The following is a 25,922-nucleotide window of genomic DNA, read 5'->3' on the forward strand; positions in this document are numbered from 1 at the left end:
CCTACATTTCAAGAAGAAGTAAGAATTGCAGTTGCAACAAAGCCTTGCTTGCCTACAAAGAGAGCAGCAATTTGGATTTGTTACTATGTTACCTAGAAGAATAACAAACTGTGCAAGGATGGAGGTTGTAGGAGCAAGGAGAAGTTGTCTGTAAAGTTGGTGGATGCCTATTTTCCATTTTGCAGTCCCTTGTCTCCCTCTTGTGGCCTCCTGGAGGCAACTAGCTGTGCAAAAAAAAGACAGCCTGGCGGCCGGCTGTTGCAGTGTTGCCCTCTCAGGCAACACTGAGTGACTGACTGAGCCTCACCGTCTTATATAAAGTTCAGACGGAACTTTGCACGTGTCATAGTGGAGCCCTCAGGATTCCAGAGCCAGCTTTCTGACATCATAATGGGGCCTCAGAGATAAAAGCCTGGGCCCAGGCAGTGTTGGTCAGTGCTGCTCAGCAGGCAGCACTGGACTGGACTGGATTACAGCTGATACAAGGTGTGAAGGAACAAGGGGTGGCTGTGGGCATGCACTTGCTGCCGCTGCCAGTGTTTATCTGCATGGCAGCAGGGCATTTGGGCGTTGCCAGGAAGGCGTTTTTATGTAGATTCCTCCTCTTTCAGCACTGCATTGTGGTGCAAGCAAAAGAAGCAAATCCTGTCTGGCTTCCTCTCCGGCCTTTATTCACCTCCCGTGTAGCTGTGAGTGTGTGAGCCTGCAGGGCCCCATGGAATTGCCTAGAAGTAGGCTGAATCGCTGCAAGGGCTGAACAGCAGTATCGGGCAGGCTCGGGCAACGCGCGGCCCGTTCGGGTTATCGCTTCTCGGCCTTTTGGCTAAGATCAAGTGTAGTATCTGTTCTTATCAGTTTAATATCTGATACGTCCCCTATCTGGGGACCATATATTAAATGGATTTTTAGAACAGGGAGATGGAAATAGAGCTTGCTCTGTCCACTCCACGCATTGACCTGGTATTGCAGTATTTCCAGGACCGGTGCACCCTTTCCTTATGTGTTGACTAAAAGCAGATTCCAAAAGTGTTTTTTGTCTTTGCTATTGTTTCTGTCTTTCTGAAGGGATCTCCCCTTTTAATCCCATTATTTCAACACCTGTTGGACAATGCATGAGTGATAATGAGCTCATTGATTAAATGCAGTTAATGAATAGATTGCCACCTCTTGTTGTGTGTCGTCTGTGTTTCTGTGTTTCCGGCATTTCACATTGGAACACCTCATTCACCTTCCTTGTCTTCTCTCCGCCCTCCCTTTTAGGTAAGTTAAAGAGCTGCACCTGAGCCAGCCACTGATTGATTGATTGATTGATTGATTGATTGATTGATTGATTGATTGATTGATTGATGCAGCACAACAGTCAAATAGTGGAGTGGAGTAGGGGAACAGCAAACAGCCAATAAAGCAGCCCGCCCGCTCGCCTGCCCGCCACAATGGACCTACCTGTGTACACTAGATGGATGTGATGGAATGTACTGTCGTCCCTACATTTCAAGAAGAAGTAAGAATTGCAGTTGCAACAAAGCCTTGCTTGCCTACAAAGAGAGCAGCAATTTGGATTTGTTACTATGTTACCTAGAAGAATAACAAACTGTGCAAGGATGGAGGTTGTAGGAGCAAGGAGAAGTTGTCTGTAAAGTTGGTGGATGCCTATTTTCCATTTTGCAGTCCCTTGTCTCCCTCTTGTGGCCTCCTGGAGGCAACTAGCTGTGCAAAAAAAAAGACAGCCTGGCGGCCGGCTGTTGCAGTGTTGCCCTCTCAGGCAACACTGAGTGACTGACTGAGCCTCACCGTCTTATATAAAGTTCAGACGGAACTTTGCACGTGTCATAGTGGAGCCCTCAGGATTCCAGAGCCAGCTTTCTGACATCATAATGGGGCCTCAGAGATAAAAGCCTGGGCCCAGGCAGTGTTGGTCAGTGCTGCTCAGCAGGCAGCACTGGACTGGACTGGATTACAGCTGATACAAGGTGTGAAGGAACAAGGGGTGGCTGTGGGCATGCACTTGCTGCCGCTGCCAGTGTTTATCTGCATGGCAGCAGGGCATTTGGGCGTTGCCAGGAAGGCGTTTTTATGTAGATTCCTCCTCTTTCAGCACTGCATTGTGGTGCAAGCAAAAGAAGCAAATCCTGTCTGGCTTCCTCTCCGGCCTTTATTCACCTCCCGTGTAGCTGTGAGTGTGTGAGCCTGCAGGGCCCCATGGAATTGCCTAGAAGTAGGCTGAATCGCTGCAAGGGCTGAACAGCAGTACCGGGCAGGCTCGGGCAACGCGCGGCCCGTTCGGGTTATCGCTTCTCGGCCTTTTGGCTAAGATCAAGTGTAGTATCTGTTCTTATCAGTTTAATATCTGATACGTCCCCTATCTGGGGACCATATATTAAATGGATTTTTAGAACAGGGAGATGGAAATAGAGCTTGCTCTGTCCACTCCACGCATTGACCTGGTATTGCAGTATTTCCAGGACCGGTGCACCCTTTCCTTATGTGTTGACTAAAAGCAGATTCCAAAAGTGTTTTTTGTCTTTGCTATTGTTTCTGTCTTTCTGAAGGGATCTCCCCTTTTAATCCCATTATTTCAACACCTGTTGGACAATGCATGAGTGATAATGAGCTCATTGATTAAATGCAATTAATGAATAGATTGCCACCTCTTGTTGTGTGTCGTCTGTGTTTCTGTGTTTCCGGCATTTCACATTGGAACACCTCATTCACCTTCCTTGTCTTCTCTCCGCCCTCCCTTTTAGGTAAGTTAAAGAGCTGCACCTGAGCCAGCCACTGATTGATTGATTGATTGATTGATTGATTGATTGATTGATTGATTGATTGATGCAGCACAACAGTCAAATAGTGGAGTGGAGTAGGGGAACAGCAAACAGCCAATAAAGCAGCCCGCCCGCTCGCCTGCCCGCCACAATGGACCTACCTGTGTACACTAGATGGATGTGATGGAATGTACTGTCGTCCCTACATTTCAAGAAGAAGTAAGAATTGCAGTTGCAACAAAGCCTTGCTTGCCTACAAAGAGAGCAGCAATTTGGATTTGTTACTATGTTACCTAGAAGAATAACAAACTGTGCAAGGATGGAGGTTGTAGGAGCAAGGAGAAGTTGTCTGTAAAGTTGGTGGATGCCTATTTTCCATTTTGCAGTCCCTTGTCTCCCTCTTGTGGCCTCCTGGAGGCAACTAGCTGTGCAAAAAAAAGACAGCCTGGTGGCCGGCTGTTGCAGTGTTGCCCTCTCAGGCAACACTGAGTGACTGACTGAGCCTCACCGTCTTATATAAAGTTCAGACGGAACTTTGCACGTGTCATAGTGGAGCCCTCAGGATTCCAGAGCCAGCTTTCTGACATCATAATGGGGCCTCAGAGATAAAAGCCTGGGCCCAGGCAGTGTTGGTCAGTGCTGCTCAGCAGGCAGCACTGGACTGGACTGGATTACAGCTGATACAAGGTGTGAAGGAACAAGGGGTGGCTGTGGGCATGCACTTGCTGCCGCTGCCAGTGTTTATCTGCATGGCAGCAGGGCATTTGGGCGTTGCCAGGAAGGCGTTTTTATGTAGATTCCTCCTCTTTCAGCACTGCATTGTGGTGCAAGCAAAAGAAGCAAATCCTGTCTGGCTTCCTCTCCGGCCTTTATTCACCTCCCGTGTAGCTGTGAGTGTGTGAGCCTGCAGGGCCCCATGGAATTGCCTAGAAGTAGGCTGAATCGCTGCAAGGGCTGAACAGCAGTATCGGGCAGGCTCGGGCAACGCGCGGCCCGTTCGGGTTATCGCTTCTCGGCCTTTTGGCTAAGATCAAGTGTAGTATCTGTTCTTATCAGTTTAATATCTGATACGTCCCCTATCTGGGGACCATATATTAAATGGATTTTTAGAACAGGGAGATGGAAATAGAGCTTGCTCTGTCCACTCCACGCATTGACCTGGTATTGCAGTATTTCCAGGACCGGTGCACCCTTTCCTTATGTGTTGACTAAAAGCAGATTCCAAAAGTGTTTTTTGTCTTTGCTATTGTTTCTGTCTTTCTGAAGGGATCTCCCCTTTTAATCCCATTATTTCAACACCTGTTGGACAATGCATGAGTGATAATGAGCTCATTGATTAAATGCAATTAATGAATAGATTGCCACCTCTTGTTGTGTGTCGTCTGTGTTTCTGTGTTTCCGGCATTTCACATTGGAACACCTCATTCACCTTCCTTGTCTTCTCTCCGCCCTCCCTTTTAGGTAAGTTAAAGAGCTGCACCTGAGCCAGCCACTGATTGATTGATTGATTGATTGATTGATTGATTGATTGATTGATTGATGCAGCACAACAGTCAAATAGTGGAGTGGAGTAGGGGAACAGCAAACAGCCAATAAAGCAGCCCGCCCGCTCGCCTGCCCGCCACAATGGACCTACCTGTGTACACTAGATGGATGTGATGGAATGTACTGTCGTCCCTACATTTCAAGAAGAAGTAAGAATTGCAGTTGCAACAAAGCCTTGCTTGCCTACAAAGAGAGCAGCAATTTGGATTTGTTACTATGTTACCTAGAAGAATAACAAACTGTGCAAGGATGGAGGTTGTAGGAGCAAGGAGAAGTTGTCTGTAAAGTTGGTGGATGCCTATTTTCCATTTTGCAGTCCCTTGTCTCCCTCTTGTGGCCTCCTGGAGGCAACTAGCTGTGCAAAAAAAAGACAGCCTGGCGGCCGGCTGTTGCAGTGTTGCCCTCTCAGGCAACACTGAGTGACTGACTGAGCCTCACCGTCTTATATAAAGTTCAGACGGAACTTTGCACGTGTCATAGTGGAGCCCTCAGGATTCCAGAGCCAGCTTTCTGACATCATAATGGGGCCTCAGAGATAAAAGCCTGGGCCCAGGCAGTGTTGGTCAGTGCTGCTCAGCAGGCAGCACTGGACTGGACTGGATTACAGCTGATACAAGGTGTGAAGGAACAAGGGGTGGCTGTGGGCATGCACTTGCTGCCGCTGCCAGTGTTTATCTGCATGGCAGCAGGGCATTTGGGCGTTGCCAGGAAGGCGTTTTTATGTAGATTCCTCCTCTTTCAGCACTGCATTGTGGTGCAAGCAAAAGAAGCAAATCCTGTCTGGCTTCCTCTCCGGCCTTTATTCACCTCCCGTGTAGCTGTGAGTGTGTGAGCCTGCAGGGCCCCATGGAATTGCCTAGAAGTAGGCTGAATCGCTGCAAGGGCTGAACAGCAGTATCGGGCAGGCTCGGGCAACGCGCGGCCCGTTCGGGTTATCGCTTCTCGGCCTTTTGGCTAAGATCAAGTGTAGTATCTGTTCTTATCAGTTTAATATCTGATACGTCCCCTATCTGGGGACCATATATTAAATGGATTTTTAGAACAGGGAGATGGAAATAGAGCTTGCTCTGTCCACTCCACGCATTGACCTGGTATTGCAGTATTTCCAGGACCGGTGCACCCTTTCCTTATGTGTTGACTAAAAGCAGATTCCAAAAGTGTTTTTTGTCTTTGCTATTGTTTCTGTCTTTCTGAAGGGATCTCCCCTTTTAATCCCATTATTTCAACACCTGTTGGACAATGCATGAGTGATAATGAGCTCATTGATTAAATGCAATTAATGAATAGATTGCCACCTCTTGTTGTGTGTCGTCTGTGTTTCTGTGTTTCCGGCATTTCACATTGGAACACCTCATTCACCTTCCTTGTCTTCTCTCCGCCCTCCCTTTTAGGTAAGTTAAAGAGCTGCACCTGAGCCAGCCACTGATTGATTGATTGATTGATTGATTGATTGATTGATTGATTGATTGATGCAGCACAACAGTCAAATAGTGGAGTGGAGTAGGGGAACAGCAAACAGCCAATAAAGCAGCCCGCCCGCTCGCCTGCCCGCCACAATGGACCTACCTGTGTACACTAGATGGATGTGATGGAATGTACTGTCGTCCCTACATTTCAAGAAGAAGTAAGAATTGCAGTTGCAACAAAGCCTTGCTTGCCTACAAAGAGAGCAGCAATTTGGATTTGTTACTATGTTACCTAGAAGAATAACAAACTGTGCAAGGATGGAGGTTGTAGGAGCAAGGAGAAGTTGTCTGTAAAGTTGGTGGATGCCTATTTTCCATTTTGCAGTCCCTTGTCTCCCTCTTGTGGCCTCCTGGAGGCAACTAGCTGTGCAAAAAAAAGACAGCCTGGCGGCCGGCTGTTGCAGTGTTGCCCTCTCAGGCAACACTGAGTGACTGACTGAGCCTCACCGTCTTATATAAAGTTCAGACGGAACTTTGCACGTGTCATAGTGGAGCCCTCAGGATTCCAGAGCCAGCTTTCTGACATCATAATGGGGCCTCAGAGATAAAAGCCTGGGCCCAGGCAGTGTTGGTCAGTGCTGCTCAGCAGGCAGCACTGGACTGGACTGGATTACAGCTGATACAAGGTGTGAAGGAACAAGGGGTGGCTGTGGGCATGCACTTGCTGCCGCTGCCAGTGTTTATCTGCATGGCAGCAGGGCATTTGGGCGTTGCCAGGAAGGCGTTTTTATGTAGATTCCTCCTCTTTCAGCACTGCATTGTGGTGCAAGCAAAAGAAGCAAATCCTGTCTGGCTTCCTCTCCGGCCTTTATTCACCTCCCGTGTAGCTGTGAGTGTGTGAGCCTGCAGGGCCCCATGGAATTGCCTAGAAGTAGGCTGAATCGCTGCAAGGGCTGAACAGCAGTATCGGGCAGGCTCGGGCAACGCGCGGCCCGTTCGGGTTATCGCTTCTCGGCCTTTTGGCTAAGATCAAGTGTAGTATCTGTTCTTATCAGTTTAATATCTGATACGTCCCCTATCTGGGGACCATATATTAAATGGATTTTTAGAACAGGGAGATGGAAATAGAGCTTGCTCTGTCCACTCCACGCATTGACCTGGTATTGCAGTATTTCCAGGACCGGTGCACCCTTTCCTTATGTGTTGACTAAAAGCAGATTCCAAAAGTGTTTTTTGTCTTTGCTATTGTTTCTGTCTTTCTGAAGGGATCTCCCCTTTTAATCCCATTATTTCAACACCTGTTGGACAATGCATGAGTGATAATGAGCTCATTGATTAAATGCAATTAATGAATAGATTGCCACCTCTTGTTGTGTGTCGTCTGTGTTTCTGTGTTTCCGGCATTTCACATTGGAACACCTCATTCACCTTCCTTGTCTTCTCTCCGCCCTCCCTTTTAGGTAAGTTAAAGAGCTGCACCTGAGCCAGCCACTGATTGATTGATTGATTGATTGATTGATTGATTGATTGATGCAGCACAACAGTCAAATAGTGGAGTGGAGTAGGGGAACAGCAAACAGCCAATAAAGCAGCCCGCCCGCTCGCCTGCCCGCCACAATGGACCTACCTGTGTACACTAGATGGATGTGATGGAATGTACTGTCGTCCCTACATTTCAAGAAGAAGTAAGAATTGCAGTTGCAACAAAGCCTTGCTTGCCTACAAAGAGAGCAGCAATTTGGATTTGTTACTATGTTACCTAGAAGAATAACAAACTGTGCAAGGATGGAGGTTGTAGGAGCAAGGAGAAGTTGTCTGTAAAGTTGGTGGATGCCTATTTTCCATTTTGCAGTCCCTTGTCTCCCTCTTGTGGCCTCCTGGAGGCAACTAGCTGTGCAAAAAAAAGACAGCCTGACGGCCGGCTGTTGCAGTGTTGCCCTCTCAGGCAACACTGAGTGACTGACTGAGCCTCACCGTCTTATATAAAGTTCAGACGGAACTTTGCACGTGTCATAGTGGAGCCCTCAGGATTCCAGAGCCAGCTTTCTGACATCATAATGGGGCCTCAGAGATAAAAGCCTGGGCCCAGGCAGTGTTGGTCAGTGCTGCTCAGCAGGCAGCACTGGACTGGACTTGATTACAGCTGATACAAGGTGTGAAGGAACAAGGGGTGGCTGTGGGCATGCACTTGCTGCCGCTGCCAGTGTTTATCTGCATGGCAGCAGGGCATTTGGGCGTTGCCAGGAAGGCGTTTTTATGTAGATTCCTCCTCTTTCAGCACTGCATTGTGGTGCAAGCAAAAGAAGCAAATCCTGTCTGGCTTCCTCTCCGGCCTTTATTCACCTCCCGTGTAGCTGTGAGTGTGTGAGCCTGCAGGGCCCCATGGAATTGCCTAGAAGTAGGCTGAATCGCTGCAAGGGCTGAACAGCAGTATCGGGCAGGCTCGGGCAACGCGCGGCCCGTTCGGGTTATCGCTTCTCGGCCTTTTGGCTAAGATCAAGTGTAGTATCTGTTCTTATCAGTTTAATATCTGATACGTCCCCTATCTGGGGACCATATATTAAATGGATTTTTAGAACAGGGAGATGGAAATAGAGCTTGCTCTGTCCACTCCACGCATTGACCTGGTATTGCAGTATTTCCAGGACCGGTGCACCCTTTCCTTATGTGTTGACTAAAAGCAGATTCCAAAAGTGTTTTTTGTCTTTGCTATTGTTTCTGTCTTTCTGAAGGGATCTCCCCTTTTAATCCCATTATTTCAACACCTGTTGGACAATGCATGAGTGATAATGAGCTCATTGATTAAATGCAATTAATGAATAGATTGCCACCTCTTGTTGTGTGTCGTCTGTGTTTCTGTGTTTCCGGCATTTCACATTGGAACACCTCATTCACCTTCCTTGTCTTCTCTCCGCCCTCCCTTTTAGGTAAGTTAAAGAGCTGCACCTGAGCCAGCCACTGATTGATTGATTGATTGATTGATTGATTGATTGATGCAGCACAACAGTCAAATAGTGGAGTGGAGTAGGGGAACAGCAAACAGCCAATAAAGCAGCCCGCCCGCTCGCCTGCCCGCCACAATGGACCTACCTGTGTACACTAGATGGATGTGATGGAATGTACTGTCGTCCCTACATTTCAAGAAGAAGTAAGAATTGCAGTTGCAACAAAGCCTTGCTTGCCTACAAAGAGAGCAGCAATTTGGATTTGTTACTATGTTACCTAGAAGAATAACAAACTGTGCAAGGATGGAGGTTGTAGGAGCAAGGAGAAGTTGTCTGTAAAGTTGGTGGATGCCTATTTTCCATTTTGCAGTCCCTTGTCTCCCTCTTGTGGCTTCCTGGAGGCAACTAGCTGTGCAAAAAAAAGACAGCCTGGCGGCCGGCTGTTGCAGTGTTGCCCTCTCAGGCAACACTGAGTGACTGACTGAGCCTCACCGTCTTATATAAAGTTCAGACGGAACTTTGCACGTGTCATAGTGGAGCCCTCAGGATTCCAGAGCCAGCTTTCTGACATCATAATGGGGCCTCAGAGATAAAAGCCTGGGCCCAGGCAGTGTTGGTCAGTGCTGCTCAGCAGGCAGCACTGGACTGGACTGGATTACAGCTGATACAAGGTGTGAAGGAACAAGGGGTGGCTGTGGGCATGCACTTGCTGCCGCTGCCAGTGTTTATCTGCATGGTAGCAGGGCATTTGGGCGTTGCCAGGAAGGCGTTTTTATGTAGATTCCTCCTCTTTCAGCACTGCATTGTGGTGCAAGCAAAAGAAGCAAATCCTGTCTGGCTTCCTCTCCGGCCTTTATTCACCTCCCGTGTAGCTGTGAGTGTGTGAGCCTGCAGGGCCCCATGGAATTGCCTAGAAGTAGGCTGAATCGCTGCAAGGGCTGAACAGCAGTATCGGGCAGGCTCGGGCAACGCGCGGCCCGTTCGGGTTATCGCTTCTCGGCCTTTTGGCTAAGATCAAGTGTAGTATCTGTTCTTATCAGTTTAATATCTGATACGTCCCCTATCTGGGGACCATATATTAAATGGATTTTTAGAACAGGGAGATGGAAATAGAGCTTGCTCTGTCCACTCCACGCATTGACCTGGTATTGCAGTATTTCCAGGACCGGTGCACCCTTTCCTTATGTGTTGACTAAAAGCAGATTCCAAAAGTGTTTTTTGTCTTTGCTATTGTTTCTGTCTTTCTGAAGGGATCTCCCCTTTTAATCCCATTATTTCAACACCTGTTGGACAATGCATGAGTGATAATGAGCTCATTGATTAAATGCAATTAATGAATAGATTGCCACCTCTTGTTGTGTGTCGTCTGTGTTTCTGTGTTTCCGGCATTTCACATTGGAACACCTCATTCACCTTCCTTGTCTTCTCTCCGCCCTCCCTTTTAGGTAAGTTAAAGAGCTGCACCTGAGCCAGCCACTGATTGATTGATTGATTGATTGATTGATTGATTGATTGATTGATTGATTGATGCAGCACAACAGTCAAATAGTGGAGTGGAGTAGGGGAACAGCAAACAGCCAATAAAGCAGCCCGCCCGCTCGCCTGCCCGCCACAATGGACCTACCTGTGTACACTAGATGGATGTGATGGAATGTACTGTCGTCCCTACATTTCAAGAAGAAGTAAGAATTGCAGTTGCAACAAAGCCTTGCTTGCCTACAAAGAGAGCAGCAATTTGGATTTGTTACTATGTTACCTAGAAGAATAACAAACTGTGCAAGGATGGAGGTTGTAGGAGCAAGGAGAAGTTGTCTGTAAAGTTGGTGGATGCCTATTTTCCATTTTGCAGTCCCTTGTCTCCCTCTTGTGGCCTCCTGGAGGCAACTAGCTGTGCAAAAAAAAGACAGCCTGGCGGCCGGCTGTTGCAGTGTTGCCCTCTCAGGCAACACTGAGTGACTGACTGAGCCTCACCGTCTTATATAAAGTTCAGACGGAACTTTGCACGTGTCATAGTGGAGCCCTCAGGATTCCAGAGCCAGCTTTCTGACATCATAATGGGGCCTCAGAGATAAAAGCCTGGGCCCAGGCAGTGTTGGTCAGTGCTGCTCAGCAGGCAGCACTGGACTGGATTACAGCTGATACAAGGTGTGAAGGAACAAGGGGTGGCTGTGGGCATGCACTTGCTGCCGCTGCCAGTGTTTATCTGCATGGCAGCAGGGCATTTGGGCGTTGCCAGGAAGGCGTTTTTATGTAGATTCCTCCTCTTTCAGCACTGCATTGTGGTGCAAGCAAAAGAAGCAAATCCTGTCTGGCTTCCTCTCCGGCCTTTATTCACCTCCCGTGTAGCTGTGAGTGTGTGAGCCTGCAGGGCCCCATGGAATTGCCTAGAAGTAGGCTGAATCGCTGCAAGGGCTGAACAGCAGTATCGGGCAGGCTCGGGCAACGCGCGGCCCGTTCGGGTTATCGCTTCTCGGCCTTTTGGCTAAGATCAAGTGTAGTATCTGTTCTTATCAGTTTAATATCTGATACGTCCCCTATCTGGGGACCATATATTAAATGGATTTTTAGAACAGGGAGATGGAAATAGAGCTTGCTCTGTCCACTCCACGCATTGACCTGGTATTGCAGTATTTCCAGGACCGGTGCACCCTTTCCTTATGTGTTGACTAAAAGCAGATTCCAAAAGTGTTTTTTGTCTTTGCTATTGTTTCTGTCTTTCTGAAGGGATCTCCCCTTTTAATCCCATTATTTCAACACCTGTTGGACAATGCATGAGTGATAATGAGCTCATTGATTAAATGCAATTAATGAATAGATTGCCACCTCTTGTTGTGTGTCGTCTGTGTTTCTGTGTTTCCGGCATTTCACATTGGAACACCTCATTCACCTTCCTTGTCTTCTCTCCGCCCTCCCTTTTAGGTAAGTTAAAGAGCTGCACCTGAGCCAGCCACTGATTGATTGATTGATTGATTGATTGATTGATTGATTGATTGATGCAGCACAACAGTCAAATAGTGGAGTGGAGTAGGGGAACAGCAAACAGCCAATAAAGCAGCCCGCCCGCTCGCCTGCCCGCCACAATGGACCTACCTGTGTACACTAGATGGATGTGATGGAATGTACTGTCGTCCCTACATTTCAAGAAGAAGTAAGAATTGCAGTTGCAACAAAGCCTTGCTTGCCTACAAAGAGAGCAGCAATATGGATTTGTTACTATGTTACCTAGAAGAATAACAAACTGTGCAAGGATGGAGGTTGTAGGAGCAAGGAGAAGTTGTCTGTAAAGTTGGTGGATGCCTATTTTCCATTTTGCAGTCCCTTGTCTCCCTCTTGTGGCCTCCTGGAGGCAACTAGCTGTGCAAAAAAAAGACAGCCTGGCGGCCGGCTGTTGCAGTGTTGCCCTCTCAGGCAACACTGAGTGACTGACTGAGCCTCACCGTCTTATATAAAGTTCAGACGGAACTTTGCACGTGTCATAGTGGAGCCCTCAGGATTCCAGAGCCAGCTTTCTGACATCATAATGGGGCCTCAGAGATAAAAGCCTGGGCCCAGGCAGTGTTGGTCAGTGCTGCTCAGCAGGCAGCACTGGACTGGACTGGATTACAGCTGATACAAGGTGTGAAGGAACAAGGGGTGGCTGTGGGCATGCACTTGCTGCCGCTGCCAGTGTTTATCTGCATGGCAGCAGGGCATTTGGGCGTTGCCAGGAAGGCGTTTTTATGTAGATTCCTCCTCTTTCAGCACTGCATTGTGGTGCAAGCAAAAGAAGCAAATCCTGTCTGGCTTCCTCTCCGGCCTTTATTCACCTCCCGTGTAGCTGTGAGTGTGTGAGCCTGCAGGGCCCCATGGAATTGCCTAGAAGTAGGCTGAATCGCTGCAAGGGCTGAACAGCAGTATCGGGCAGGCTCGGGCAACGCGCGGCCCGTTCGGGTTATCGCTTCTCGGCCTTTTGGCTAAGATCAAGTGTAGTATCTGTTCTTATCAGTTTAATATCTGATACGTCCCCTATCTGGGGACCATATATTAAATGGATTTTTAGAACAGGGAGATGGAAATAGAGCTTGCTCTGTCCACTCCACGCATTGACCTGGTATTGCAGTATTTCCAGGACCGGTGCACCCTTTCCTTATGTGTTGACTAAAAGCAGATTCCAAAAGTGTTTTTTGTCTTTGCTATTGTTTCTGTCTTTCTGAAGGGATCTCCCCTTTTAATCCCATTATTTCAACACCTGTTGGACAATGCATGAGTGATAATGAGCTCATTGATTAAATGCAATTAATGAATAGATTGCCACCTCTTGTTGTGTGTCGTCTGTGTTTCTGTGTTTCCGGCATTTCACATTGGAACACCTCATTCACCTTCCTTGTCTTCTCTCCGCCCTCCCTTTTAGGTAAGTTAAAGAGCTGCACCTGAGCCAGCCACTGATTGATTGATTGATTGATTGATTGATTGATTGATTGATTGATTGATTGATTGATTGATGCAGCACAACAGTCAAATAGTGGAGTGGAGTAGGGGAACAGCAAACAGCCAATAAAGCAGCCCGCCCGCTCGCCTGCCCGCCACAATGGACCTACCTGTGTACACTAGATGGATGTGATGGAATGTACTGTCGTCCCTACATTTCAAGAAGAAGTAAGAATTGCAGTTGCAACAAAGCCTTGCTTGCCTACAAAGAGAGCAGCAATTTGGATTTGTTACTATGTTACCTAGAAGAATAACAAACTGTGCAAGGATGGAGGTTGTAGGAGCAAGGAGAAGTTGTCTGTAAAGTTGGTGGATGCCTATTTTCCATTTTGCAGTCCCTTGTCTCCCTCTTGTGGCCTCCTGGAGGCAACTAGCTGTGCAAAAAAAAGACAGCCTGGCGGCCGGCTGTTGCAGTGTTGCCCTCTCAGGCAACACTGAGTGACTGACTGAGCCTCACCGTCTTATATAAAGTTCAGACGGAACTTTGCACGTGTCATAGTGGAGCCCTCAGGATTCCAGAGCCAGCTTTCTGACATCATAATGGGGCCTCAGAGATAAAAGCCTGGGCCCAGGCAGTGTTGGTCAGTGCTGCTCAGCAGGCAGCACTGGACTGGACTGGATTACAGCTGATACAAGGTGTGAAGGAACAAGGGGTGGCTGTGGGCATGCACTTGCTGCCGCTGCCAGTGTTTATCTGCATGGCAGCAGGGCATTTGGGCGTTGCCAGGAAGGCGTTTTTATGTAGATTCCTCCTCTTTCAGCACTGCATTGTGGTGCAAGCAAAAGAAGCAAATCCTGTCTGGCTTCCTCTCCGGCCTTTATTCACCTCCCGTGTAGCTGTGAGTGTGTGAGCCTGCAGGGCCCCATGGAATTGCCTAGAAGTAGGCTGAATCGCTGCAAGGGCTGAACAGCAGTATCGGGCAGGCTCGGGCAACGCGCGGCCCGTTCGGGTTATCGCTTCTCGGCCTTTTGGCTAAGATCAAGTGTAGTATCTGTTCTTATCAGTTTAATATCTGATACGTCCCCTATCTGGGGACCATATATTAAATGGATTTTTAGAACAGGGAGATGGAAATAGAGCTTGCTCTGTCCACTCCACGCATTGACCTGGTATTGCAGTATTTCCAGGACCGGTGCACCCTTTCCTTATGTGTTGACTAAAAGCAGATTCCAAAAGTGTTTTTTGTCTTTGCTATTGTTTCTGTCTTTCTGAAGGGATCTCCCCTTTTAATCCCATTATTTCAACACCTGTTGGACAATGCATGAGTGATAATGAGCTCATTGATTAAATGCAATTAATGAATAGATTGCCACCTCTTGTTGTGTGTCGTCTGTGTTTCTGTGTTTCCGGCATTTCACATTGGAACACCTCATTCACCTTCCTTGTCTTCTCTCCGCCCTCCCTTTTAGGTAAGTTAAAGAGCTGCACCTGAGCCAGCCACTGATTGATTGATTGATTGATTGATTGATTGATTGATTGATTGATTGATTGATTGATTGATTGATGCAGCACAACAGTCAAATAGTGGAGTGGAGTAGGGGAACAGCAAACAGCCAATAAAGCAGCCCGCCCGCTCGCCTGCCCGCCACAATGGACCTACCTGTGTACACTAGATGGATGTGATGGAATGTACTGTCGTCCCTACATTTCAAGAAGAAGTAAGAATTGCAGTTGCAACAAAGCCTTGCTTGCCTACAAAGAGAGCAGCAATTTGGATTTGTTACTATGTTACCTAGAAGAATAACAAACTGTGCAAGGATGGAGGTTGTAGGAGCAAGGAGAAGTTGTCTGTAAAGTTGGTGGATGCCTATTTTCCATTTTGCAGTCCCTTGTCTCCCTCTTGTGGCCTCCTGGAGGCAACTAGCTGTGCAAAAAAAAGACAGCCTGGCGGCCGGCTGTTGCAGTGTTGCCCTCTCAGGCAACACTGAGTGACTGACTGAGCCTCACCGTCTTATATAAAGTTCAGACGGAACTTTGCACGTGTCATAGTGGAGCCCTCAGGATTCCAGAGCCAGCTTTCTGACATCATAATGGGGCCTCAGAGATAAAAGCCTGGGCCCAGGCAGTGTTGGTCAGTGCTGCTCAGCAGGCAGCACTGGACTGGACTGGATTACAGCTGATACAAGGTGTGAAGGAACAAGGGGTGGCTGTGGGCATGCACTTGCTGCCGCTGCCAGTGTTTATCTGCATGGCAGCAGGGCATTTGGGCGTTGCCAGGAAGGCGTTTTTATGTAGATTCCTCCTCTTTCAGCACTGCATTGTGGTGCAAGCAAAAGAAGCAAATCCTGTCTGGCTTCCTCTCCGGCCTTTATTCACCTCCCGTGTAGCTGTGAGTGTGTGAGCCTGCAGGGCCCCATGGAATTGCCTAGAAGTAGGCTGAATCGCTGCAAGGGCTGAACAGCAGTATCGGGCAGGCTCGGGCAACGCGCGGCCCGTTCGGGTTATCGCTTCTCGGCCTTTTGGCTAAGATCAAGTGTAGTATCTGTTCTTATCAGTTTAATATCTGATACGTCCCCTATCTGGGGACCATATATTAAATGGATTTTTAGAACAGGGAGATGGAAATAGAGCTTGCTCTGTCCACTCCACGCATTGACCTGGTATTGCAGTATTTCCAGGACCGGTGCACCCTTTCCTTATGTGTTGACTAAAAGCAGATTCCAAAAGTGTTTTTTGTCTTTGCTATTGTTTCTGTCTTTCTGAAGGGATCTCCCCTTTTAATCCCATTATTTCAACACCTGTTGGACAATGCATGAGTGATAATGAGCTCATTGATTAAATGCAATTAATGAATAGATTGCCACCTCTTGTTGTGTGTCGTCTGTGTTTCTGTGTTTCCGGCATTTCACATTGGAACACCTCATTCACCTTCCTTGTCTTCTCTCCGCCCTCCCTTTTAGGTAAGTTAAAGAGCTGCACCTGAGCCAGCCACTGATTGATTGATTGATTAATTGATTGATTGATTGATTGATTGATTGATTGATTGATTGATTGATTGATTGATTGATTGATGCAGCACAACAGTCAAATAGTGGAGTGGAGTAGGGGAACAGCAAACAGCCAATAAAGCAGCCCGCCCGCTCGCCTGCCCGCCACAATGGACCTACCTGTGTACACTAGATGGATGTGATGGAATGTACTGTCGTCCCTACATTTCAAGAAGAAGTAAGAATTGCAGTTGCAACAAAGCCTTGCTTGCCTACAAAGAGAGCAGCAATTTGGATTTGTTACTATGTTACCTAGAAGAATAACAAACTGTGCAAGGATGGAGGTTGTAGGAGCAAGGAGAAGTTGTCTGTAAAGTTGGTGGATGCCTATTTTCCATTTTGCAGTCCCTTGTCTCCCTCTTGTGGCCTCCTGGAGGCAACTAGCTGTGCAAAAAAAAGACAGCCTGGCGGCCGGCTGTTGCAGTGTTGCCCTCTCAGGCAACACTGAGTGACTGACTGAGCCTCACCGTCTTATATAAAGTTCAGACGGAACTTTGCACGTGTCATAGTGGAGCCCTCAGGATTCCAGAGCCAGCTTTCTGACATCATAATGGGGCCTCAGAGATAAAAGCCTGGGCCCAGGCAGTGTTGGTCAGTGCTGCTCAGCAGGCAGCACTGGACTGGACTGGATTACAGCTGATACAAGGTGTGAAGGAACAAGGGGTGGCTGTGGGCATGCACTTGCTGCCGCTGCCAGTGTTTATCTGCATGGCAGCAGGGCATTTGGGCGTTGCCAGGAAGGCGTTTTTATGTAGATTCCTCCTCTTTCAGCACTGCATTGTGGTGCAAGCAAAAGAAGCAAATCCTGTCTGGCTTCCTCTCCGGCCTTTATTCACCTCCCGTGTAGCTGTGAGTGTGTGAGCCTGCAGGGCCCCATGGAATTGCCTAGAAGTAGGCTGAATCGCTGCAAGGGCTGAACAGCAGTATCGGGCAGGCTCGGGCAACGCGCGGCCCGTTCGGGTTATCGCTTCTCGGCCTTTTGGCTAAGATCAAGTGTAGTATCTGTTCTTATCAGTTTAATATCTGATACGTCCCCTATCTGGGGACCATATATTAAATGGATTTTTAGAACAGGGAGATGGAAATAGAGCTTGCTCTGTCCACTCCACGCATTGACCTGGTATTGCAGTATTTCCAGGACCGGTGCACCCTTTCCTTATGTGTTGACTAAAAGCAGATTCCAAAAGTGTTTTTTGTCTTTGCTATTGTTTCTGTCTTTCTGAAGGGATCTCCCCTTTTAATCCCATTATTTCAACACCTGTTGGACAATGCATGAGTGATAATGAGCTCATTGATTAAATGCAATTAATGAATAGATTGCCACCTCTTGTTGTGTGTCGTCTGTGTTTCTGTGTTTCCGGCATTTCACATTGGAACACCTCATTCACCTTCCTTGTCTTCTCTCCGCCCTCCCTTTTAGGTAAGTTAAAGAGCTGCACCTGAGCCAGCCACTGATTGATTGATTGATTGATTGATTGATTGATTGATTGATTGATGCAGCACAACAGTCAAATAGTGGAGTGGAGTAGGGGAACAGCAAACAGCCAATAAAGCAGCCCGCCCGCTCGCCTGCCCGCCACAATGGACCTACCTGTGTACACTAGATGGATGTGATGGAATGTACTGTCGTCCCTACATTTCAAGAAGAAGTAAGAATTGCAGTTGCAACAAAGCCTTGCTTGCCTACAAAGAGAGCAGCAATTTGGATTTGTTACTATGTTACCTAGAAGAATAACAAACTGTGCAAGGATGGAGGTTGTAGGAGCAAGGAGAAGTTGTCTGTAAAGTTGGTGGATGCCTATTTTCCATTTTGCAGTCCCTTGTCTCCCTCTTGTGGCCTCCTGGAGGCAACTAGCTGTGCAAAAAAAAGACAGCCTGGCGGCCGGCTGTTGCAGTGTTGCCCTCTCAGGCAACACTGAGTGACTGACTGAGCCTCACCGTCTTATATAAAGTTCAGACGGAACTTTGCACGTGTCATAGTGGAGCCCTCAGGATTCCAGAGCCAGCTTTCTGACATCATAATGGGGCCTCAGAGATAAAAGCCTGGGCCCAGGCAGTGTTGGTCAGTGCTGCTCAGCAGGCAGCACTGGACTGGACTGGATTACAGCTGATACAAGGTGTGAAGGAACAAGGGGTGGCTGTGGGCATGCACTTGCTGCCGCTGCCAGTGTTTATCTGCATGGCAGCAGGGCATTTGGGCGTTGCCAGGAAGGCGTTTTTATGTAGATTCCTCCTCTTTCAGCACTGCATTGTGGTGCAAGCAAAAGAAGCAAATCCTGTCTGGCTTCCTCTCCGGCCTTTATTCACCTCCCGTGTAGCTGTGAGTGTGTGAGCCTGCAGGGCCCCATGGAATTGCCTAGAAGTAGGCTGAATCGCTGCAAGGGCTGAACAGCAGTATCGGGCAGGCTCGGGCAACGCGCGGCCCGTTCGGGTTATCGCTTCTCGGCCTTTTGGCTAAGATCAAGTGTAGTATCTGTTCTTATCAGTTTAATATCTGATACGTCCCCTATCTGGGGACCATATATTAAATGGATTTTTAGAACAGGGAGATGGAAATAGAGCTTGCTCTGTCCACTCCACGCATTGACCTGGTATTGCAGTATTTCCAGGACCGGTGCACCCTTTCCTTATGTGTTGACTAAAAGCAGATTCCAAAAGCGTTTTTTGTCTTTGCTATTGTTTCTGTCTTTCTGAAGGGATCTCCCCTTTTAATCCCATTATTTCAACACCTGTTGGACAATGCATGAGTGATAATGAGCTCATTGATTAAATGCAATTAATGAATAGATTGCCACCTCTTGTTGTGTGTCGTCTGTGTTTCTGTGTTTCCGGCATTTCACATTGGAACACCTCATTCACCTTCCTTGTCTTCTCTCCGCCCTCCCTTTTAGGTAAGTTAAAGAGCTGCACCTGAGCCAGCCACTGATTGATTGATTGATTGATTGATTGATTGATTGATTGATGCAGCACAACAGTCAAATAGTGGAGTGGAGTAGGGGAACAGCAAACAGCCAATAAAGCAGCCCGCCCGCTCGCCTGCCCGCCACAATGGACCTACCTGTGTACACTAGATGGATGTGATGGAATGTACTGTTGTCCCTACATTTCAAGAAGAAGTAAGAATTGCAGCTGCAACAAAGCCTTGCTTGCCTACAAAGAGAGCAGCAATTTGGATTTGTTACTATGTTACCTAGAAGAATAACAAACTGTGCAAGGATGGAGGTTGTAGGAGCAAGGAGAAGTTGTCTGTAAAGTTGGTGGATGCCTATTTTCCATTTTGCAGTCCCTTGTCTCCCTCTTGTGGCCTCCTGGAGGCAACTAGCTGTGCAAAAAAAAGACAGCCTGGCGGCCGGCTGTTGCAGTGTTGCCCTCTCAGGCAACACTGAGTGACTGACTGAGCCTCACCGTCTTATATAAAGTTCAGACGGAACTTTGCACGTGTCATAGTGGAGCCCTCAGGATTCCAGAGCCAGCTTTCTGACATCATAATGGGGCCTCAGAGATAAAAGCCTGGGCCCAGGCAGTGTTGGTCAGTGCTGCTCAGCAGGCAGCACTGGACTGGACTGGATTACAGCTGATACAAGGTGTGAAGGAACAAGGGGTGGCTGTGGGCATGCACTTGCTGCCGCTGCCAGTGTTTATCTGCATGGCAGCAGGGCATTTGGGCGTTGCCAGGAAGGCGTTTTTATGTAGATTCCTCCTCTTTCAGCACTGCATTGTGGTGCAAGCAAAAGAAGCAAATCCTGTCTGGCTTCCTCTCCGGCCTTTATTCACCTCCCGTGTAGCTGTGAGTGTGTGAGCCTGCAGGGCCCCATGGAATTGCCTAGAAGTAGGCTGAATCGCTGGAAGGGCTGAACAGCAGTATCGGGCAGGCTCGGGCAACGCGCGGCCCGTTCGGGTTATCGCTTCTCGGCCTTTTGGCTAAGATCAAGTGTAGTATCTGTTCTTATCAGTTTAATATCTGATACGTCCCCTATCTGGGGACCATATATTAAATGGATTTTTAGAACAGGGAGATGGAAATAGAGCTTGCTCTGTCCACTCCACGCATTGACCTGGTATTGCAGTATTTCCAGGACCGGTGCACCCTTTCCTTATGTGTTGACTAAAAGCAGATTCCAAAAGTGTTTTTTGTCTTTGCTATTGTTTCTGTCTTTCTGAAGGGATCTCCCCTTTTAATCCCATTATTTCAACACCTGTTGGACAATGCATGAGTGATAATGAGCTCATTGATTAAATGCAATTAATGAATAGATTGCCACCTCTTGTTGTGTGTCGTCTGTGTTTCTGTGTTTCCGGCATTTCACATTGGAACACCTCATTCACCTTCCTTGTCTTCTCTCCGCCCTCCCTTTTAGGTAAGTTAAAGAGCTGCACCTGAGCCAGCCACTGATTGATTGATTGATTGATTGATTGATTGATTGATTGATTGATTGATTGATTGATTGATTGATGCAGCACAACAGTCAAATAGTGGAGTGGAGTAGGGGAACAGCAAACAGCCAATAAAGCAGCCCGCCCGCTCGCCTGCCCGCCACAATGGACCTACCTGTGTACACTAGATGGATGTGATGGAATGTACTGTCGTCCCTACATTTCAAGAAGAAGTAAGAATTGCAGTTGCAACAAAGCCTTGCTTGCCTACAAAGAGAGCAGCAATTTGGATTTGTTACTATGTTACCTAGAAGAATAACAAACTGTGCAAGGATGGAGGTTGTAGGAGCAAGGAGAAGTTGTCTGTAAAGTTGGTGGATGCCTATTTTCCATTTTGCAGTCCCTTGTCTCCCTCTTGTGGCCTCCTGGAGGCAACTAGCTGTGCAAAAAAAAGACAGCCTGGCGGCCGGCTGTTGCAGTGTTGCCCTCTCAGGCAACACTGAGTGACTGACTGAGCCTCACCGTCTTATATAAAGTTCAGACGGAACTTTGCACGTGTCATAGTGGAGCCCTCAGGATTCCAGAGCCAGCTTTCTGACATCATAATGGGGCCTCAGAGATAAAAGCCTGGGCCCAGGCAGTGTTGGTCAGTGCTGCTCAGCAGGCAGCACTGGACTGGACTGGATTACAGCTGATACAAGGTGTGAAGGAACAAGGGTGGCTGTGGGCATGCACTTGCTGCCGCTGCCAGTGTTTATCTGCATGGCAGCAGGGAATTTGGGCGTTGCCAGGAAGGCGTTTTTATGTAGATTCCTCCTCTTTCAGCACTGCATTGTGGTGCAAGCAAAAGAAGCAAATCCTGTCTGGCTTCCTCTCCGGCCTTTATTCACCTCCCGTGTAGCTGTGAGTGTGTGAGCCTGCAGGGCCCCATGGAATTGCCTAGAAGTAGGCTGAATCGCTGCAAGGGCTGAACAGCAGTATCGGGCAGGCTTGGGCAACGCGCGGCCCGTTCGGGTTATCGCTTCTCGGCCTTTTGGCTAAGATCAAGTGTAGTATCTGTTCTTATCAGTTTAATATCTGATACGTCCCCTATCTGGGGACCATATATTAAATGGATTTTTAGAACAGGGAGATGGAAATAGAGCTTGCTCTGTCCACTCCACGCATTGACCTGGTATTGCAGTATTTCCAGGACCGGTGCACCCTTTCCTTATGTGTTGACTAAAAGCAGATTCCAAAAGTGTTTTTTGTCTTTGCTATTGTTTCTGTCTTTCTGAAGGGATCTCCCCTTTTAATCCCATTATTTCAACACCTGTTGGACAATGCATGAGTGATAATGAGCTCATTGATTAAATGCAATTAATGAATAGATTGCCACCTCTTGTTGTGTGTCGTCTGTGTTTCTGTGTTTCCGGCATTTCACATTGGAACACCTCATTCACCTTCCTTGTCTTCTCTCCGCCCTCCCTTTTAGGTAAGTTAAAGAGCTGCACCTGAGCCAGCCACTGATTGATTGATTGATTGATTGATTGATTGATTGATGCAGCACAACAGTCAAATAGTGGAGTGGAGTAGGGGAACAGCAAACAGCCAATAAAGCAGCCCGCCCGCTCGCCTGCCCGCCACAATGGACCTACCTGTGTACACTAGATGGATGTGATGGAATGTACTGTCGTCCCTACATTTCAAGAAGAAGTAAGAATTGCAGTTGCAACAAAGCCTTGCTTGCCTACAAAGAGAGCAGCAATTTGGATTTGTTACTATGTTAGCTAGAAGAATAACAAACTGTGCAAGGATGGAGGTTGTAGGAGCAAGGAGAAGTTGTCTGTAAAGTTGGTGGATGCCTATTTTCCATTTTGCAGTCCCTTGTCTCCCTCTTGTGGCCTCCTGGAGGCAATAGCTGTGCAAAAAAAAGACAGCCTGGCGGCCGGCTGTTGCAGTGTTGCCCTCTCAGGCAACACTGAGTGACTGACTGAGCCTCACCGTCTTATATAAAGTTCAGACGGAACTTTGCACGTGTCATAGTGGAGCCCTCAGGATTCCAGAGCCAGCTTTCTGACATCATAATGGGGCCTCAGAGATAAAAGCCTGGGCCCAGGCAGTGTTGGTCAGTGCTGCTCAGCAGGCAGCACTGGACTGGACTGGATTACAGCTGATACAAGGTGTGAAGGAACAAGGGGTGGCTGTGGGCATGCACTTGCTGCCGCTGCCAGTGTTTATCTGCATGGCAGCAGGGCATTTGGGCGTTGCCAGGAAGGCGTTTTTATGTAGATTCCTCCTCTTTCAGCACTGCATTGTGGTGCAAGCAAAAGAAGCAAATCCTGTCTGGCTTCCTCTCCGGCCTTTATTCACCTCCCGTGTAGCTGTGAGTGTGTGAGCCTGCAGGGCCCCATGGAATTGCCTAGAAGTAGGCTGAATCGCTGCAAGGGCTGAACAGCAGTATCGGGCAGGCTCGGGCAACGCGCGGCCCGTTCGGGTTATCGCTTCTCGGCCTTTGGCTAAGATCAAGTGTAGTATCTGTTCTTATCAGTTTAATATCTGATACGTCCCCTATCTGGGGACCATATATTAAATGGATTTTTAGAACAGGGAGATGGAAATAGAGCTTGCTCTGTCCACTCCACGCATTGACCACATTAAAGAAAGAGACTGGACGACAGTCACAGGACAAAGCCCTGTGGTGGGGCAGGCCTGCTTGTAGCAGATGGCAGTGGGGGTGGATTGGTGGTAGAAGTAGTAGCAGCACCAACAGCGGCACATTAAAAAAGAGTGGACAGGACAGAATCTCGTAGTAGCAGGCGGCAGTAGTAGGCGGCAGCGGCAGCAGCAGCAATGTCAGATCTAATCAGTTGCATCAGGCACAGGGGTTTTAAAATCCTCAACGAACCACGCTTGATTCATTTTCAGAAACATTAGATTTTCCAAGCTGTTGGCGGAAAATCTTGTTCGCTTAGGGGTGACGAAGCCCCCTGCCGCGCTGAATACCCTCTCTGACGCTACACTGTTGATTGATTGATTGATGCAGCACAACAGTCAAATAGTGGAGTGGAGTAGGGGAACAGCAAACAGCCAATAAAGCAGCCCGCCCGCTCGCCTGCCCGCCACAATGGACCTACCTGTGTACACTAGATGGATGTGATGGAATGTACTGTCGTCCCTACATTTCAAGAAGAAGTAAGAATTGCAGTTGCAACAAAGCCTTGCTTGCCTACAAAGAGAGCAGCAATTTGGATTTGTTACTATGTTACCTAGAAGAATAACAAACTGTGCAAGGATGGAGGTTGTAGGAGCAAGGAGAAGTTGTCTGTAAAGTTGGTGGATGCCTATTTTCCATTTTGCAGTCCCTTGTCTCCCTCTTGTGGCCTCCTGGAGGCAACTAGCTGTGCAAAAAAAAGACAGCCTGGCGGCCGGCTGTTGCAGTGTTGCCCTCTCAGGCAACACTGAGTGACTGACTGAGCCTCACCGTCTTATATAAAGTTCAGACGGAACTTTGCACGTGTCATAGTGGAGCCCTCAGGATTCCAGAGCCAGCTTTCTGACATCATAATGGGGCCTCAGAGATAAAAGCCTGGGCCCAGGCAGTGTTGGTCAGTGCTGCTCAGCAGGCAGCACTGGACTGGACTGGATTACAGCTGATACAAGGTGTGAAGGAACAAGGGGTGGCTGTGGGCATGCACTTGCTGCCGCTGCCAGTGTTTATCTGCATGGCAGCAGGGCATTTGGGCGTTGCCAGGAAGGCGTTTTTATGTAGATTCCTCCTCTTTCAGCACTGCATTGTGGTGCAAGCAAAAGAAGCAAATCCTGTCTGGCTTCCTCTCTGGCCTTTATTCACCTCCCGTGTAGCTGTGAGTGTGTGAGCCTGCAGGGCCCCATGGAATTGCCTAGAAGTAGGCTGAATCGCTGCAAGGGCTGAACAGCAGTATCGGGCAGGCTCGGGCAACGCGCGGCCCGTTCGGGTTATCGCTTCTCGGCCTTTTGGCTAAGATCAAGTGTAGTATCTGTTCTTATCAGTTTAATATCTGATACGTCCCCTATCTGGGGACCATATATTAAATGGATTTTTAGAACAGGGAGATGGAAATAGAGCTTGCTCTGTCCACTCCACGCATTGACCTGGTATTGCAGTATTTCCAGGACCGGTGCACCCTTTCCTTATGTGTTGACTAAAAGCAGATTCCAAAAGTGTTTTTTGTCTTTGCTATTGTTTCTGTCTTTCTGAAGGGATCTCCCCTTTTAATCCCATTATTTCAACACCTGTTGGACAATGCATGAGTGATAATGAGCTCATTGATTAAATGCAATTAATGAATAGATTGCCACCTCTTGTTGTGTGTCGTCTGTGTTTCTGTGTTTCCGGCATTTCACATTGGAACACCTCATTCACCTTCCTTGTCTTCTCTCCGCCCTCCCTTTTAGGTAAGTTAAAGAGCTGCACCTGAGCCAGCCACTGATTGATTGATTGATTGATTGATTGATTGATTGATTGATTGATTGATTGATTGATTGATGCAGCACAACAGTCAAATAGTGGAGTGGAGTAGGGGAACAGCAAACAGCCAATAAAGCAGCCCGCCCGCTCGCCTGCCCGCCACAATGGACCTACCTGTGTACACTAGATGGATGTGATGGAATGTACTGTCGTCCCTACATTTCAAGAAGAAGTAAGAATTGCAGTTGCAACAAAGCCTTGCTTGCCTACAAAGAGAGCAGCAATTTGGATTTGTTACTATGTTACCTAGAAGAATAACAAACTGTGCAAGGATGGAGGTTGTAGGAGCAAGGAGAAGTTGTCTGTAAAGTTGGTGGATGCCTATTTTCCATTTTGCAGTCCCTTGTCTCCCTCTTGTGGCCTCCTGGAGGCAACTAGCTGTGCAAAAAAAAGACAGCCTGGCGGCCGGCTGTTGCAGTGTTGCCCTCTCAGGCAACACTGAGTGACTGACTGAGCCTCACCGTCTTATATAAAGTTCAGACGGAACTTTGCACGTGTCATAGTGGAGCCCTCAGGATTCCAGAGCCAGCTTTCTGACATCATAATGGGGCCTCAGAGATAAAAGCCTGGGCCCAGGCAGTGTTGGTCAGTGCTGCTCAGCAGGCAGCACTGGACTGGACTGGATTACAGCTGATACAAGGTGTGAAGGAACAAGGGGTGGCTGTGGGCATGCACTTGCTGCCGCTGCCAGTGTTTATCTGCATGGCAGCAGGGCATTTGGGCGTTGCCAGGAAGGCGTTTTTATGTAGATTCCTCCTCTTTCAGCACTGCATTGTGGTGCAAGCAAAAGAAGCAAATCCTGTCTGGCTTCCTCTCCGGCCTTTATTCACCTCCCGTGTAGCTGTGAGTGTGTGAGCCTGCAGGGCCCCATGGAATTGCCTAGAAGTAGGCTGAATCGCTGCAAGGGCTGAACAGCAGTATCGGGCAGGCTCGGGCAACGCGCGGC

General features: G+C 48.0%; 16 non-coding genes and 1 pseudogene across 16 annotated transcripts; all 17 read left to right on the forward strand.

Moving 5' to 3' along the window:
* Positions 1–803: 803 nt before the first annotated feature.
* Positions 804–994, forward strand: LOC142696490 (U2 spliceosomal RNA). The gene has a single exon (XR_012864380.1). It is a non-coding gene; the product is annotated as a U2 spliceosomal RNA (small nuclear RNA).
* Positions 995–2,287: 1,293 nt separating this feature from the next.
* Positions 2,288–2,478, forward strand: LOC142696491 (U2 spliceosomal RNA). Its single transcript, XR_012864381.1, has one exon. It is a non-coding gene; the product is annotated as a U2 spliceosomal RNA (small nuclear RNA).
* Positions 2,479–3,766: 1,288 nt separating this feature from the next.
* On the forward strand, positions 3,767–3,957 carry LOC142696492 (U2 spliceosomal RNA). Its single transcript, XR_012864382.1, has one exon. It is a non-coding gene; the product is annotated as a U2 spliceosomal RNA (small nuclear RNA).
* Positions 3,958–5,241: 1,284 nt separating this feature from the next.
* LOC142696493 (U2 spliceosomal RNA) lies at positions 5,242–5,432 on the forward strand. The gene has a single exon (XR_012864383.1). It is a non-coding gene; the product is annotated as a U2 spliceosomal RNA (small nuclear RNA).
* Positions 5,433–6,716: 1,284 nt separating this feature from the next.
* LOC142696494 (U2 spliceosomal RNA) lies at positions 6,717–6,907 on the forward strand. Its single transcript, XR_012864384.1, has one exon. It is a non-coding gene; the product is annotated as a U2 spliceosomal RNA (small nuclear RNA).
* A 1,276-nt stretch (positions 6,908–8,183) lies between these two features.
* Positions 8,184–8,374, forward strand: LOC142696495 (U2 spliceosomal RNA). The gene has a single exon (XR_012864385.1). It is a non-coding gene; the product is annotated as a U2 spliceosomal RNA (small nuclear RNA).
* A 1,272-nt stretch (positions 8,375–9,646) lies between these two features.
* LOC142696496 (U2 spliceosomal RNA) lies at positions 9,647–9,837 on the forward strand. The gene has a single exon (XR_012864386.1). It is a non-coding gene; the product is annotated as a U2 spliceosomal RNA (small nuclear RNA).
* A 1,283-nt stretch (positions 9,838–11,120) lies between these two features.
* On the forward strand, positions 11,121–11,311 carry LOC142696497 (U2 spliceosomal RNA). The gene has a single exon (XR_012864387.1). It is a non-coding gene; the product is annotated as a U2 spliceosomal RNA (small nuclear RNA).
* Positions 11,312–12,591: 1,280 nt separating this feature from the next.
* Positions 12,592–12,782, forward strand: LOC142696498 (U2 spliceosomal RNA). Its single transcript, XR_012864388.1, has one exon. It is a non-coding gene; the product is annotated as a U2 spliceosomal RNA (small nuclear RNA).
* A 1,296-nt stretch (positions 12,783–14,078) lies between these two features.
* LOC142696501 (U2 spliceosomal RNA) lies at positions 14,079–14,269 on the forward strand. Its single transcript, XR_012864390.1, has one exon. It is a non-coding gene; the product is annotated as a U2 spliceosomal RNA (small nuclear RNA).
* Positions 14,270–15,569: 1,300 nt separating this feature from the next.
* On the forward strand, positions 15,570–15,760 carry LOC142696502 (U2 spliceosomal RNA). The gene has a single exon (XR_012864391.1). It is a non-coding gene; the product is annotated as a U2 spliceosomal RNA (small nuclear RNA).
* Positions 15,761–17,076: 1,316 nt separating this feature from the next.
* On the forward strand, positions 17,077–17,267 carry LOC142696503 (U2 spliceosomal RNA). The gene has a single exon (XR_012864392.1). It is a non-coding gene; the product is annotated as a U2 spliceosomal RNA (small nuclear RNA).
* A 1,280-nt stretch (positions 17,268–18,547) lies between these two features.
* On the forward strand, positions 18,548–18,738 carry LOC142696504 (U2 spliceosomal RNA). The gene has a single exon (XR_012864393.1). It is a non-coding gene; the product is annotated as a U2 spliceosomal RNA (small nuclear RNA).
* Positions 18,739–20,014: 1,276 nt separating this feature from the next.
* Positions 20,015–20,205, forward strand: LOC142696505 (U2 spliceosomal RNA). The gene has a single exon (XR_012864394.1). It is a non-coding gene; the product is annotated as a U2 spliceosomal RNA (small nuclear RNA).
* A 1,299-nt stretch (positions 20,206–21,504) lies between these two features.
* LOC142696506 (U2 spliceosomal RNA) lies at positions 21,505–21,695 on the forward strand. The gene has a single exon (XR_012864395.1). It is a non-coding gene; the product is annotated as a U2 spliceosomal RNA (small nuclear RNA).
* Positions 21,696–22,966: 1,271 nt separating this feature from the next.
* On the forward strand, positions 22,967–23,124 carry LOC142696475 (U2 spliceosomal RNA; annotated as a pseudogene).
* Positions 23,125–24,446: 1,322 nt separating this feature from the next.
* On the forward strand, positions 24,447–24,637 carry LOC142696507 (U2 spliceosomal RNA). The gene has a single exon (XR_012864396.1). It is a non-coding gene; the product is annotated as a U2 spliceosomal RNA (small nuclear RNA).
* Positions 24,638–25,922: the final 1,285 nt, after the last annotated feature.

The sequence above is a fragment of the Rhinoderma darwinii genome, assembly GCF_050947455.1.
Source record: "Rhinoderma darwinii isolate aRhiDar2 chromosome 5 unlocalized genomic scaffold, aRhiDar2.hap1 SUPER_5_unloc_6, whole genome shotgun sequence".
Classification (NCBI taxonomy): domain Eukaryota; kingdom Metazoa; phylum Chordata; class Amphibia; order Anura; family Rhinodermatidae; genus Rhinoderma; species Rhinoderma darwinii.